Genomic DNA, 14,696 nt, shown 5'->3' with positions numbered 1-14,696 from the left:
ACACATTAAGAGATGGTGTTTCATATCGTCAACAGAGGGGCCGTATATTAAGTGTGAGCACGGTACCGTGTTTGTATCTCATTAGTCTTGCTGCTATTTTGAAATAAAGCCTCCGACAACGACAAGCTCGTCGAGGTGGGGAGGGAGGGCGAAAGAAAACATTCCTTCGACACCCTCCCTGATTCCTCCTTTGCCCTGCCATCCATCTCCTCTCCTCCCTTCTTCATCATGCTCATGCTTTACCACTCACCTTTTCCTACCCTCGAACCCGCTGTCTGCTAATAGACTCTATCCGCGTGGGATGAGATTAGCTCAGTGTGACAGCCTCTTGGGAGAATCTTTAAAAGAAAAAAGAAAGCCTCTGTGCTCACACAACTAGCTATCTTATTATTATTTTTATCCCTATCCCCATGGAGTCATTATTTACTGTTATAAAATTTGTTTACTGTTGTGTTAGTTTTTCTTTTTCTTGCAGAATGTTTGGCGTGGATAACTTTGCGATCTACTTGTAGTAGTATACTAAATCTATATACATATTTATATCGTTCTGTCACAAATTGATACTACTGTTCAGTAGGGTTCTGCTATTTTTACAAATACCGTATTTTCCGGACTATAAGGCGCACCGGACTATAAGGCGCACCTTCAATGAATGGCCCATTTTAAAACTTAATCCTTATATAAGGCGCACCGGACTATAAGGCGCACCATTAATGCATCATGTCAGATTTTTAATCCAAATCAAATCATTCTCCATTTTATCTTTTTTATTTCAACTTCAGATGCAACAAATGACTTTATAATCACAAAATAATGATCCATAGTCTTTTTGATTCATGATTCATAATCTTCAGAAGGCCACTTATGCTTGATTTCATGACACAATGCTTCGGGCCAATTTGAATTTAGTCCATATATAAGGCGCACTGGACTAGAAGGCGCACTGTCGGCTTTTGAGAACATTTTAGGTTTTTAGGTGCGCCTTATAGTCCGGAAAATACGGTAATTGACAATATTAATGGCTTGATGACACGACTGTGGCTTGAAAGCAAAGCGTGAGGAGTCTCCGACAGTGACACGTACGGTCGGTGAATGCGGCACTTTTAAAAGTTCTCCTATCCTCTCAGCCGCTATGTCCTTTGGCTCATTTTGCTCTTCTTATTGTTTACCTCTTACACAATGTACCTATTTAAAATCCCATGAACCCATTAGCGTTCTAACAAACAGCTCTCAATGATCAGAGGGCCAACCAAAGATGTGCTTGAAAGACAACAAGATGTAGCGGGGAATGATGTTGCCGTGGTATCACATTGTTCGGCTCTGCCCTTGAGACGTCCTTGACTGGAAGCGTCGAAGCTGCTCCGACGTGGAGCGGATATAATCCCGGTGATACATGGCAAACTCCTGACCTGTCTGCGCCGTGGCCGCTCTGTTTGACGCTATCATAGCAGCCGCTAATTGCTGATGACATTCATTTACTCACTTAGGCTGTATCATCTTCTCTATTACAGGGAAATTATGTTTTGGGTGAAGGTAAATGGATGCAAACAGGAAGGCTGTTTTCGGTTTGTCTTGTAAAGCAATTGAGTCCGCATTAATGCGCATACTGATTTCGACACTATTTGGACGTCAGGTGGGACATTAAAAATCAAACATTTTTCACAAGCGCTCCTTGATTAACGACGCCACCGATAAACGATGAAACTAGCTTGTGCGAGGGTGTAAAAACGTCTCACATTTCCCGCTGCTACCGCCGCGCTCACTCGAGGTGTTTTTCGGGGGGGAAAAAAAAATATTCACAGCATGTGAAATTGACTTCAGTGCGTTTGCTGTTTGCCATCAAATTGATTGAAAAGGTTGTAATGTGCTTTTCAGGCAACGCGTTGGTAATGTCGAGCAGAATTTCCCAACCGCACCTCGCAAGGCTATTGGTAATTTGGTCATAAAATAAACATATTAATTAAAGAGGTCACAATTTAAAGCGATTCTTAATTCCATATTAGTGACGTGTTCTTACAATGACCTTAATTACATCACAATTACTACACCCTGTTATTTAAGATCTCTGGAATGTAGTCAAATTTTCTTTCAAAGGTGGGGGGGGGGGGGCACGTGCATCCTCTCTCATTAAAATGGAAATGAGCGACTGGTCACCGCATCCTCTCCTGTGCATCCAATGCAGTGTATGGACTTTGTTACCATGACGACCCAGGGTGTGTCTTTTTCATACATCCCCCTTTAGCACAATTATGACTTCACAGCTAGCTTTGTATAGGTTCCAACTTTGCATATTGGACTCTAGTCTACATGTGTCGAGATGGAACGCTGACGTCGTTACCAATGTTTGCGGGGGGGATTAAATTCTCCCGTAATGTCCTTAGGTGGTCAGAAAATGAGCATCAGAGCCGCTATCAGCAGCAGGTCAGCCGGTGTCTGTTTGTAATGAAGGCGGAGGATGATCTGCGCCATTCATCTGATGTGCTGCTGATAAAGGCCAGCGTCTGGGCCACGGGGGAACAAAAGAGCTGACAAAACAGCAATTGTATCATTGCCGACCCGTTTCAATGCGGTTTTGCTTTGGAAAAACGCCGCAAATGAATTTCAAATGGATCGATTTCCCGTTCCGGCTATATCGAAACTAAAATGCGCTTTTGTTCGCTTGTCGCATTGCACCACATCTTCATCATTGATTCATCAAGGTAGCTCGTTTAACCTCTGCCTTTACTATCCAAATTGTGGTGTGAAGTTGTTTTAATGACTATTTAAAAATATATATGTATGAAATGTGAAGTACACATTTTCACCTACAGGTAATTAATGACTGTTGTCAGCACTAAAGAGCACTTGAAAGTCTCTCAACTCATCTGGTTGAAGAGGACTGACGTATGTGTTCATTTTTCATTCCATTTTTTTTTTTTTTGCTATGCTGGTCTTTGTCTTTTTTTGGCTTCTTATGTGCTGACCACAACAATAGTATACATTTGACACGGTGTCAGGAGTATCGATTACGATTGGTCGATGAATTCATCTTCAAGAAATGAATTCATTTTGTGGAATTTGTGATTGATCATATCCGATTGTTCTCAATATTAAATGAATCCATTGTTGTGACAATCCTGGCTTTGTGTTTTCTAGGTGCCTCACAGTTCCGAGGTCCGAGGTTCATGTTAGTTGTGACTTTCGAGTGCTTTTTTTCCCCCTAATTGTCTTCCCTTGTTTTTGTAGGAGACCAAAAAGTGTTTCAAGGCACTACTGTAATTGCACAATCATCTGAAAGTGTATATTCTGTACACAAAAAAAAGCAGAAAGCCTCTCTGCCACTTTCAGCCATTCTCTGTTTTGCGCGTTAATCCATCCTGGGGGGGAAAAAAAAAAAGCATCCTTCCATGCCGTGCTGTGAGATGGGACACTCGCACCCACAAACGGGTGAGGAACCAGCAAAAGCTGGTGGACACACATTTTCACAGCCTCAGTGGCAGAAAATCCATAGCCCTTTCTGGGAGGAGGAATTCCATTAGATAATAGATATGGAATCCATCTCGATTCCTCACCTTATCTTCTCCTGCGCCGAGGGATCGATACTGGGCCTTCAGCTCAACTGCCAACAATAACAGGAAATTGATAGGACCCAGTGAGCAGTGTAGAGGTCTTCTAATGGTAGCTCGCTAATACCAATAACAAGTGGGGGAGGGGGTGGGGCTTAATTAGTTAAAGGCTGCTTATAGTAATGAGGAGGGAGCTGATGTTGAGAGTTCATGAACCAACACGCGCAGATTAAGCCCGTTGATTGTTTGGAAAATGGCCGCATTACACTTTACAAGATGAGTACGGTTTAGGGTTGGACGCAAAAGGCAAGAGGGCTGACGGAGGGAGCCAACAATTTCCCTCACTTATCTAACAAACCCAACCACGCGCTGGAATGGCATCTCATTTTCCACACGGCCAAGGAGGTTTCCTGTCAAGTTTCCCTCCAGTGCCGTACTCACAGAGACAGTTGCCCGGCAACGCATTCCAAACAGTAGTGCGACATGCAGAGGAGGTGAGCCCGCGGTCGGGTGGTCCGAGATAGTACGAGCGGGGAAGGGCTATTATGCAAGGACGACTAGTCTTTTGGTTTGCACCCCGAAATGTGGCAACATGAGGGAGGGTTTACAGCTGGCTGGTCACCAAAGTCCAGAGTCCATCTTGATTGAGGTGTTTGCTCAGCTGAAAGGCCATTTATGACATAGGGGGAGGGAAGGTCCGTAATATGGGAGGAAGACTAACGGCTACATTTATAGGAAAAATATATATTATAGCTTATACATGAGTTTGGGATTTGATATAACAGTAAAAGCAATGTACTGTAATTTTCGGACTATAAGTCGCGTTTTTTTTCATAGTTTGGGGGGGGGGGGGGGCGACTTATACTCAGGAGCGACTTATATACATATATGTTTTTTTTTCACTTTTTTGGGCATTATATGGCTGGTGCGACTTATACTCCGATGCGACTTATAGTCCGAGAATTACGGTAGAGTCATCGCAACAAACTCTGTTCTAACACCAAACCCTTGTATCTCCTCCCGATCTATGGAAATGCCAATAATTTGTTCCAGTCCTTCCAAAATTTCTTTTGGCATTTTTTGCTTGATGCTTGAGTTACACTTATCAAGTTGACTAATTCTAGCCCCATGTCATAACCTCCAGCATAAGCTCATTGATTCAAACTTTAACCGACATCAATGACTCAATAATTGCTAATTGTTAACGGATGCTGACGCTTATAGGAAGTCTTGGTTGCAAACAACATCTGAAAACAGACAGTGCCTCAGGCCATATTCATCTCTGGAAAACATTCCTGTAGTTTATGTTGCAACCAGCAACTTGTGCACCATACTAACCCATTCACTCCGTTTAATTGGAAGTGGAACTGCGCTGAGCAGCATTTAATGCGATTTCCATGGGGGAGAGCTTGATCCAGTCTCGCGCTCTCCGTGGAGGAAACCCTTTCCACCCTCCAGCAGGTGGTGCTGTCGCCGCTTTTTGCTCTAACCGCAACTATCACAACATCTTTGTGACTAAACATACGCTTCTCGAGCATTGCGGATGAAGCCGACACGAGGCAAATTTAGATCATCGAGATGCGAGGGGGGGGAAACACTTTGCCGTGTGATCTCGGCGCTTGTCTAGCGGGTGGGGGCATTATCTGCAGTAATAGAGTCAGATCTTCACAGACAAATCCCTTTTAATGTCAGCCACAACGCCCTGGGGAGACCACCCTCACTGGGAGGCTGGGTGATGGCAGCTAATTTCAACCCACACAATAGAGTCTGCCTCGTTAGATCACACCATTACTTCATCGGGAAGACTCGGTGCGTGCGTTGAGGGAGGAGGGCTCGGATGTTAAGTGAAGAACAGTCCTTTTTTCCCCGAGCCGCTTTGAGGAATTAAGGTCATGTTTTCTTACGTACACATAAAGAATGACGCCGTCGCCTTCGCCGACACGTACAGTCACGGTTGGGATCAGATAAGACGGCTTGTTCTTGCGGATAACATCACGCAACATAACAAAACGGGGTTGTGATTGAGTATTATTGCGCCCCGGCGGTGGAGTCACTCTTGGCCCTCTCTGCGCATGATGTCATCACGTGGCAAGGTATTTCTCTCAGACATAACCTGTCTACTCCTGTCAGAGGCCGCGGTAACACGAGCCGCCTTAAAAGTCTGGGAGCGAGCGCCGGTCACTCGCAGACAAGGGCGTTATTTATTTTCTCTGGAGGAGATTCAATACCTCCTCCCGAGGCCCGGCCGCCCCGAGATGGACTGTGAGGCACAAAGCACTTTTCCTCCGGAGACATTTGAGAGGTGGCTGAAGAGCTCCTTGGAGAGGCCAAGGAGTGGCTGCTTGTAACGATTAGTCACTGTTAATCTACTAAATCACAGCGGTTTGGGACGTGTCAGACTCCAAAGTAGGCTTCAGGCGATGATTTTGTTGATGAAGCTGTGCGCGCTCGCAGCGATTTTGAAAAGCACCTTCAGAAATTCATAACGAGTGTTCTTATTGCTTTTGTCAAGGCGGACTTCCTTATAATTGACAGACTTGTGTCCGCAATGTGTAAACAGCATCAACTTGGCCCCACTTTCTTCTCATCTCAAGTCCTTCTCATCCGTTCCCTCCCCGGTGACTTGGGGTGTGCCCCAGGGCTCTGTCCTGAGGCCCCTACTGTTCATCATTCACCTCCTCCCTCTTGGTATTATTTTCTATCCATTTTATATTGTCTTCCGTTGCTTCACGGATGACAGTAAACCCAAGGTCTCACTTCCACTCTCTTCCCTTACCTTCTACTTATCAGACATTGACTCCTGGTTCAACCGAAATTAAACAGATTGTCATAAATGATACTAAATCTACATCATCCAATGTTGACAGGATATCCTGGTTTGTAGTTAATGGTGAAGCCGCGCTCGTTCTGTATCCCCAGATGTCCCAAGATGTTAATGGCAATGATATTAAATTCACAAATTAGTATTTCATAAGCATGTTTTGTGGCCACATTGAAATATTTGTCGCTACAAATTAGCCATTGATGTGCAGTTATGTTTTTATGATAGCTATCATTTTACTTTCATTTTTCATGTCAGATCTGAGGTTCTGTATACACCACAGAATAATCACTCAGGATAATCTTTTCGAGACATCCAACCAATGGAGATTTGCTGAATGACTGCTCAATTTGTCCCTCTGTGTCTCAGATGGAATTCAAGTGATGTTTGTATTGTGTGCAAGTTTAGCACCACAGTGTCCTTTAAACTGCACACTTACAGAGAATGATATTTATAAAAGAAGCCATGCTAACGCAACCCAAAACACACAAGCAGTAAACGTGTGTGCGCGACTGTGTACATGTGTGCATGTATTCCTCAAACACATTTTTTTTTTTATTTACCGTAATTTTCGGACTATAAGTTGCACCGGAGTATAAGTCGCACCAGCCGTAAAATGCCCAAAAAAGTGAAAAAAACTAATGTATACAAGTCGCTCCTGAGTATAAGTCGCCCCCCCCCACCCAAACTATTAAAAAAAACGCGACCTATAGTCCGAAAATTACGGTATATATACATACAGGTGTGTATACATATATATGTGCCAGGCTTCAATGTAAAAGCCAGAGCGATGGCTCTCAGCCAACATCTGTTCGCAAAATCACACAGCCACTGAAGCTGTTTGAAAAAGCACTTTTGAGAACTCACAAATTGTGTTTAAAGTACAGTGCAACCTCAAAGGAAACAATTTGGTCCAATGGGAAATATCTTATTTCCCCCCAAAAGTGGCCTCGCTCTGCTTAAAACAAATGAAGGGCTATCTCTCTCAAATAGACGCCTCCCTTTCTCCATCGGGGTGAAACAAAGGGTGGCAACTGTAAATAGCTCAGTTCGTAGTCACTTTGTTTGCACACAATTCACTAGTTAACTGCTGTGGCCGTTTGAATGCTGTTGCTAACCAAAACAGCAGCATCAAAGAAAAAATATATATATATTACATATTATTGATGACGGTAAATGAGTTATTTATGACAGTGACGTTTCATTATGAAGCTTAAATGAGGTAAATGTTTTGCACAAGTTTGAAACAAACACATCCCATTCCAAGCTAAGTTAACATAATACCTGCTCCTCACTCGAACCTACATCGCCACAAAATCCGAAGCGCCGTGTCTCGTTTTCATGAACTCACTCCAGGATCAGCAAACGCTAAATGGTTTCAGGGTGAGTCACAATCTCCAGTACGTAGAGCAGCAAAAGGGCGAGCATGAGTCAGTGAGGCATGCATAAAAGCACCGTACAACACATCGACGACCTTTGACGAGGTTGTGACGCGACCGTCGAAGATAATTACGTCTGACTTCAAATGAGAAATGCACACAGATTTATTGATTCGTTTAATATTTACTGCATCTTCATCTGACAGAGAAATGAAAAGGAAAAAAACAACAACAACAACGCGGACGCATTACTCAAACAACAGCAAAGCGAGACAGCGTTTTAATATGCCGCAAATCCTTGCTGGAAAACAGAGCCACGCCAAAGCAGTCTAAGTTAGAGTGCAGCCATCGACTGGTTAAAAGCCGATGCCAATCAATACAAAGTTGTTTTGGGCACCCGCGCTATTATATTAATGTCATCCTGAGAAATAGGCTCTTGCTTATAGGTGGCTTGTCTGCAGGCCTGTTTTTTTTTTAACAGTTAGGCAAGCACTGTCCATATAGACGGTGCTTTTTATGCTTATTTCAAAACTACTCATTTTCTACACTACTGTGGTGCAACCTTTTTAAAAACTGACATGTTTATTGCGTCACTTTTTGTCAAAATCTTGAGGCACACCATCAAGGGGGAGGCTTGAACATGTTTAGAAAAAAATTAATATACATATCTATATATATATATATATATATATAGATATGTATATGTATATATATGTATATGTATATATTAGGGGTGTAAATCGCGGGTTTTGTCACGATACGATATAATATCGATATAAAGAACTACGATACGATATTTGCCGATATCTTAAAGCCTGCTGCGATTCATTCACGATATATCGCGATATAGTTCTCTACGATCGATTATTTTTTTTTTTTTTAATAAAAAATATAGAACAATATCCTGATTTATAACAATTCATACGCAAAATCAACAAGGTACTGCAAACTCTTTATTTAGGAAATTACAAGAGTATTGTAGTATACAAATTGCTTACTTTAACACTGAACTTTGATGTCGTGTTTTTTCTTGAAATGTGCGGCGAGATTTGTGCTCCCTGAATATTTGATCACCGCATGGCAGGATTTACAAACTGCACGTGTCTTGTCCGTTGAGCCATCTTTTCTTTGGAATCCAAAGTGCTTCCAAAGAATGACTTGAAGCCTAAAGGGGAGCCAATTTCCTCGTCTTTTTGGACACGAGCCATAGCACCAGCCCAGGAGCCGCGTACTAGTTGTCGACTCCCCTTTCACCTGCCTGCTCTGCTCACAACACAACACGCCCCTGCACTGCTCCCGGAAAGAGGAAGCAAGCAACAATGAACTGGATTTCAAAATAAAGTCGCGTCTAATGTCCGAGGTCAAACACGGCGATATAAATCGATGTTTACCTTTAGCATCGATGCCAATAGATCGTAGAGCATTATATCGATTAATCGATGTGTATCGATGTATCGTTACACCCCTAGTATATATGTATATATATGTGTGTATATATATATGTTTGGAAGAAAAAAACATTTTTTTTCAGACATAGTGTGTATTATTTATAATAATATTTGTGTTAGAGCTTCCACATATCGGTGTATTAACCTTAGAAAAATGAGCACTGCTGTTAAATTATGGGCAGCTGCGGCACGAACCTTCCATTGGTTGGTGGTCTCATCCATTTGTTAAGCACCGCGCACGGCAACAAAGCCGACACGCCGTCTAACTGCGCTTCTAATGTTCCGCATCCTCCCGAGAGCTGCTCTGTGACAAGTGAGCTTGCTCGTTGTGCAGTCAAGGATGACACAGAGGTTGAAGTGGTCACACATTTACTCAGCTCTCACAGTGTCCCTCTGGCACATGTTCTACCCAAGGTCACATACTGCATTGCGTAATAATGCAAAAAAAAACTGTGGTTGAAAACATGCAAGTGCGCTAAAGCGGGCAGATGAGCAGGAAGGCGGCTGAAAATAGCCTCATGGCGGCAGCTATTGCCCAACAGCCCCCCAAAGCATCGGCCCACCACACTTCATTTACGCTAAATGAAGAGTCCCACTTGAGATGGGAGTGAATTGTGGACCTCCAATCGCTTTAGCCAGCCATCGCAGCCTTAAAGGAACACTCCTTTTGTGCACGGCTACCAGAAACAACACCCAAATCTCCTTACCCGCCTCCCTCTGGCATTCCCTGCCTTTCCCAACATCCAATCCTCTCTCCTTCTGCCTCCCCCCCCCTATCTCCTCCACCTCGCTGCCCTGGCCTGAGGGAGCTGTTAGCTCTCTGGATGCCGGGGCTCTATTGTGAGCACGCATTGATTACCTCTGCGCTCCCCGCAGCCGGTCGGGCCCGTCGGCACGGGGCCCCTGCCTGTCTGGCTTCCCGGTCGGCCCACATGCACGCCAAACAAACAAACAAGCACGAACGAACGGAGGGTGACATCGAGAGCGGCTCCAGAAAAGGCCGATCTGCGTGTTTCACGCTGCTTATCTGTCGCCTCGACTCACTTTGTACTTCTCGCCGCCCGAGACGATCAATGGCGCGCTGGAGCAAACTGGTCCCGTTTTAAAATAGTGCTTGTCTGCGGGGGTTGATCCATTTATTGCCCCGCGTATCGGCTTGTCCTCCGTACTCGGCGACGCGGCTCCTTTGGCTGGCTCAATCGCTTGCTTTAGCTTCTCACCCGAAAATCTCACGATGACATTGAATGGCGCACATGTTCAACCCACCTTTAAAGGTTTTGAATAGACTATTGATTTTGCGGTTGCATTGCGTTGGCGGTTTGAGATGATTTTTAAACAATACAAGTACCGTAATTTTCGGACTATAAGTCGCACCCGAGTATAAGTCGCACAAGCCATAAAATGCCCAAAAAAGTGAAAAAAAACATATATATGTATATAAGTCGCTCCTGAGTATAAGTCGCCCCCCACCCCCAAACTATGGAAAAAAAACGCAACTTATAGTCCGAAAATTACGGTGGTCAAACAAGCGGGAGGATCATGACGCCAATCTGTTAAACGCGTCTACACGGAAAAAATGTCCCAGAGTTGCATTCATCAAGAGTAACTTCGATACCATTTTTTTTTCAGTGTTCGAGGTGGTTTGCCGTCTCATGTAATCATTTATTTTAGCGTCTATGCAGTGGATATAAAAAGTCTACACACCCTTGTTCAAATAACAGGTTTTTGTGATACGGAAAATGAGGTCAATTCTTAATTGAAACATTTTCCCAAGAAGTAAAAATATACACAATATGAGATAATGTGGTTGCAAAAGTGTGCACACCCGCTTACAGAAGCTGTGACATTTCTCAAACTGATCAATCACATACAAACTTGATGTTAAATGGGAGTGGGCAGCATTTCATGTGCCTCTGAGTAACCCCAAATAAAGTTCAGCTATTCTTCGGTGGTGGCATTTTTGTTCTGACATCTCATAGCACATGACACAGCACAGAGAGATACCACTGCAGAAGGAACTCATTGTTCAATAGTATCAGTCACGGGAACGGATGGAAAATACATTTTCCATCCGTTCAAATATACCATGCACAACCGAATTTTAACCTTAACCCGAATATCGACCTTCTGTAAACGTAGTCATTGTAACAACTAGAATTCCTCTCTTGGGTTTGCTGGGTTGCTTTAGTCTCACAATTCTACACCAGTGCTGGCCCTGTTTAAAATCCAACATGAAGCGTGTCTGACTCATTGACCGGAGCTGGAAAACCCATTTAAGCACACCAGTGAAAAATGTGTGTCCATCCTCTCGCTCCAGTGTGAAAGACATGAGAGTCAGTCAGTCAGTCAGTCAGTCTAACTTGTTTATTACTTCTCAGGCAGGGCGTTTTCAGCAGCTTGCTAGTGACAGCAGGGTGGCACCCCAGAACAAGCATCACAGCTCGGTGTGAACACTGAAGCTGATGTCAGCACTTCTGAGATAAAGCCTCGTTTCCATCGAGCCGTATTGCGTAATGTCTTAGGTTAAGAGCGGTTTCTTTACATCCTACCCGAGGCCATGTTGACCACCTAGTGTGGTCCTGGAGGACCAGTTGTCCTCGCCACTTTTGAGGCCTCAGCTGTCGGACGACCAGTTGTCCTACAATCGCCGATAGCAATGCTCTATTGTGAGCCAGAAGGATTCTAATCCAAGGTTCTGGTCGTATTGTGGCGCCAAAACACGGAGGTGCCAAGAAGTTGTCAGATCGTTTGAGCACTAAAATAAAGTGACCCGCAGCTCTGGATAAAAACCAGCCTTCAGGTGACCAAGAGAAATCAACACCCCAGTGTTCTAAAGTTGAATGTGTTCTCTTCCGGTAATTGGATCTTTTCCCACAACACGATGCAATCTGAATTAACCTTGTCATGGCGCATGCCAGACGGAGACTTCCCTTTGTTCCCCCTGGATTCATTCACTCTGCCCTTTTGAAATACAGCTCGTAAGAAAATTATACACAGCGCCAAGTCGAGCCGGAGTCACCCCACCTATAATCCATCCATCTTGTTGGCAGCCATCTGGACACGTTATTTTGGAGAGGCCGAGGGGAGCACGCTTTGCCGTGAAAGCGAGGACATGTGACAACAAGGCATTCTTTGAACCGCAAAATGTCAGCGGCGAAGGAGTGGACTGGCTGACAACCCCTAACAGGCCTTGACAACTGGCCATGGACAAAAACTTGATGGATGAGCTAGAACAGATGATATTATGATCGAAATTAAACACAAATGACAAAAGACAACAATTGATAGGTCTGCTTTTAATCCTCAAGCCTTCGGGGTGTAGTCCATTTAATGAATTACTTTCGAGTCATCGGATGCAGATGAGACTGACTGTTTGCCGATCACCTTGCCGATATTACGACAAAACAAAGTCATTGGTCTTCTCGACGAGGCGTTTCCAGATTGTAAAATAAAACCAAAACAATTTGATGGCGAGTTCACTGTCAGAGCATGGTGACATTGACCCCTTAGCCAATCTCCATCCCAGTTTGGGGCCCACCTTCTCTGAAATAAAAATGACTCACTGCCGTCGATGTCACCGGTCGCATTTGTCCCCATCAGAGCTGCTCCGTTCCGACCAGGGGGCCGGGTCGTCCTTGAGACGTCGTGGTAGAGACCCTCCCTCCGCTCGCAGCGCACCCCCGGAGCGACAATCCCTCCCCCCCCCCCACACACACATGCCCAAGCTGCATCAGTGACAGGAGGCCCGCAGGCAGGAAGCAACAAGGATAGCAGCCACTTCCTTCCCCTCAGAGATTAGAGTAACCCGCCCGGCCGTTGTTGATGACAGTTTGACCTGTGACCTGGATCGGATCTTTCAATTGGTTTAAAATGTACTTTGTACATTGTACTTTTCCGCAGCACAAAAACATTGATTTGTTGATTGAATCATCAACATAAGATGTTTCTATCCTGTGACCAAGCTGCACACATCTGTTTTTTATCTTTCCTAATGTAAATACTTCCGCCGTCGCACCAATCCTCGCTCGTGTGTCCTTTCAATTGAATGTGATCATTGATCGCTTGCCGTCTAAACAAATCGAATTCATCCTCACGTTCACACCCACTGACATTTTTCGGGAATATAAAAACCACTCGAGCATTGTGGAAATCCAGAGCTGAGATTCGAACCCAGAACCTTTTGACTGTGAGGCGGCAGATGTGCTGAAACCAATTGAAACCAAATGGCAGAGAAGAAGCTCTTTTTGCTTGGCTGTGTTAACCATCCCTTCTTTTCTTTTTTAGTCGCTATAATGTGCCACCTTTTTATGTATTCCTGTCTGCACGACAGCATGAAGCAATGGTGTGTGCAGGCGCAGCATGCAGAGTGAGACATTTTCTCTATCTGATGCACAGCGGCCCTCCCTCTGGCCACTTCCAGCCTTGCCAGACGCGGAAGAGAGAGAGAAAAAGGAGAGAGAGGAACGAGCTGGTGTGCGTGGGTAGCGTGCGTGCGCCGTGCGTGTGCCGCGCGCATCGCGAGGATAGAACATTGTTCCTTGACGTCACCGCTCGCTCGCTCGCTCGCTCGCTCGCTCGGCCCAGCCTGCCGCTGCTCTCAAACACGTCTTTGTTATTCCGAGGCTTCCACCGCGAGACGGGACGCTCGCAAAACACGGAACCGGATTTCTTCTGGCTCTGCTGGAGCCGGCCGGCGTGCAAACTCGACGAGACGCTCAAATCAAATCGAAAACTACTCCAACTCATTTAATTCCTGCTGTTTTTAAATTCACAACTTCAAAAGCACAAATGAAGACGAATTCCAAATATAGCTCATCTTTCCACTTATCACAACTTGACCTGACCTCTCAGGAACTGTTAAACATTCCTGGAATTTCCAAATGATCGGGCACATTCTCACCTCATATTCAAGCTACTTCATTTTTTTTATAAAGATCAGCACATCCATTAATTCATGCACAATATTTTTCACATGACAAGAATTCACCAGCATAAATCACACAGCAGTTGTATATACTATAGTCATCGTGCAATAGTAGTTACAGTGTACAAATATGGCATTTAGCCAAATGAATTTCATTTCAAACTAACATCTATTGTAAATGGTTCCAAGATACTAAAAACTCCCGTTACTCCGGTTTCCTTCCACATTCCGAAAAACATGAAGTCTCAAAATCATCCATGGGGTGACTAGTAATGCAAATGATTGTCTTTTTGTGCCCTGCTCTTGACATTCAATCACTCGCCTGGCTTCGAACCACAAATGACAACAAGCAACATAGAAAACGAACGTTTGGATAATAACTACGATGACATTTGACAGAGAGGCAATTATAATTAGTCCAAATGTATAATTACTCATCAGTGTCACGACAAACAATAACAGTATGCCTTTAAACGCCATTCTTTGTTAATTCACTTGCGCAATCATGACCCCTTTGCTCGATGTTGATCCTTTTTTGTGTTAGTTACATTTTGCGCATTTCTCATGTAGTCAAACACC

The 14,696-nt window shown here is 44.2% G+C and overlaps 1 protein-coding gene across 1 annotated transcript in view; it reads left to right on the top strand.

The window, feature by feature from the left end:
* The window catches only part of zmiz1a (zinc finger, MIZ-type containing 1a), a 105,209-nt gene that overhangs the window by 3,806 nt on the left and 86,707 nt on the right, over positions 1 to 14,696 (top strand). The gene's annotated exons all lie outside the window — the stretch shown is intronic.

This window comes from Syngnathus typhle, linkage group LG8, assembly GCF_033458585.1.
Source record: "Syngnathus typhle isolate RoL2023-S1 ecotype Sweden linkage group LG8, RoL_Styp_1.0, whole genome shotgun sequence".
Taxonomy (NCBI): domain Eukaryota; kingdom Metazoa; phylum Chordata; class Actinopteri; order Syngnathiformes; family Syngnathidae; genus Syngnathus; species Syngnathus typhle.
This window is presented reverse-complemented; position numbering and strand designations above follow the sequence as displayed.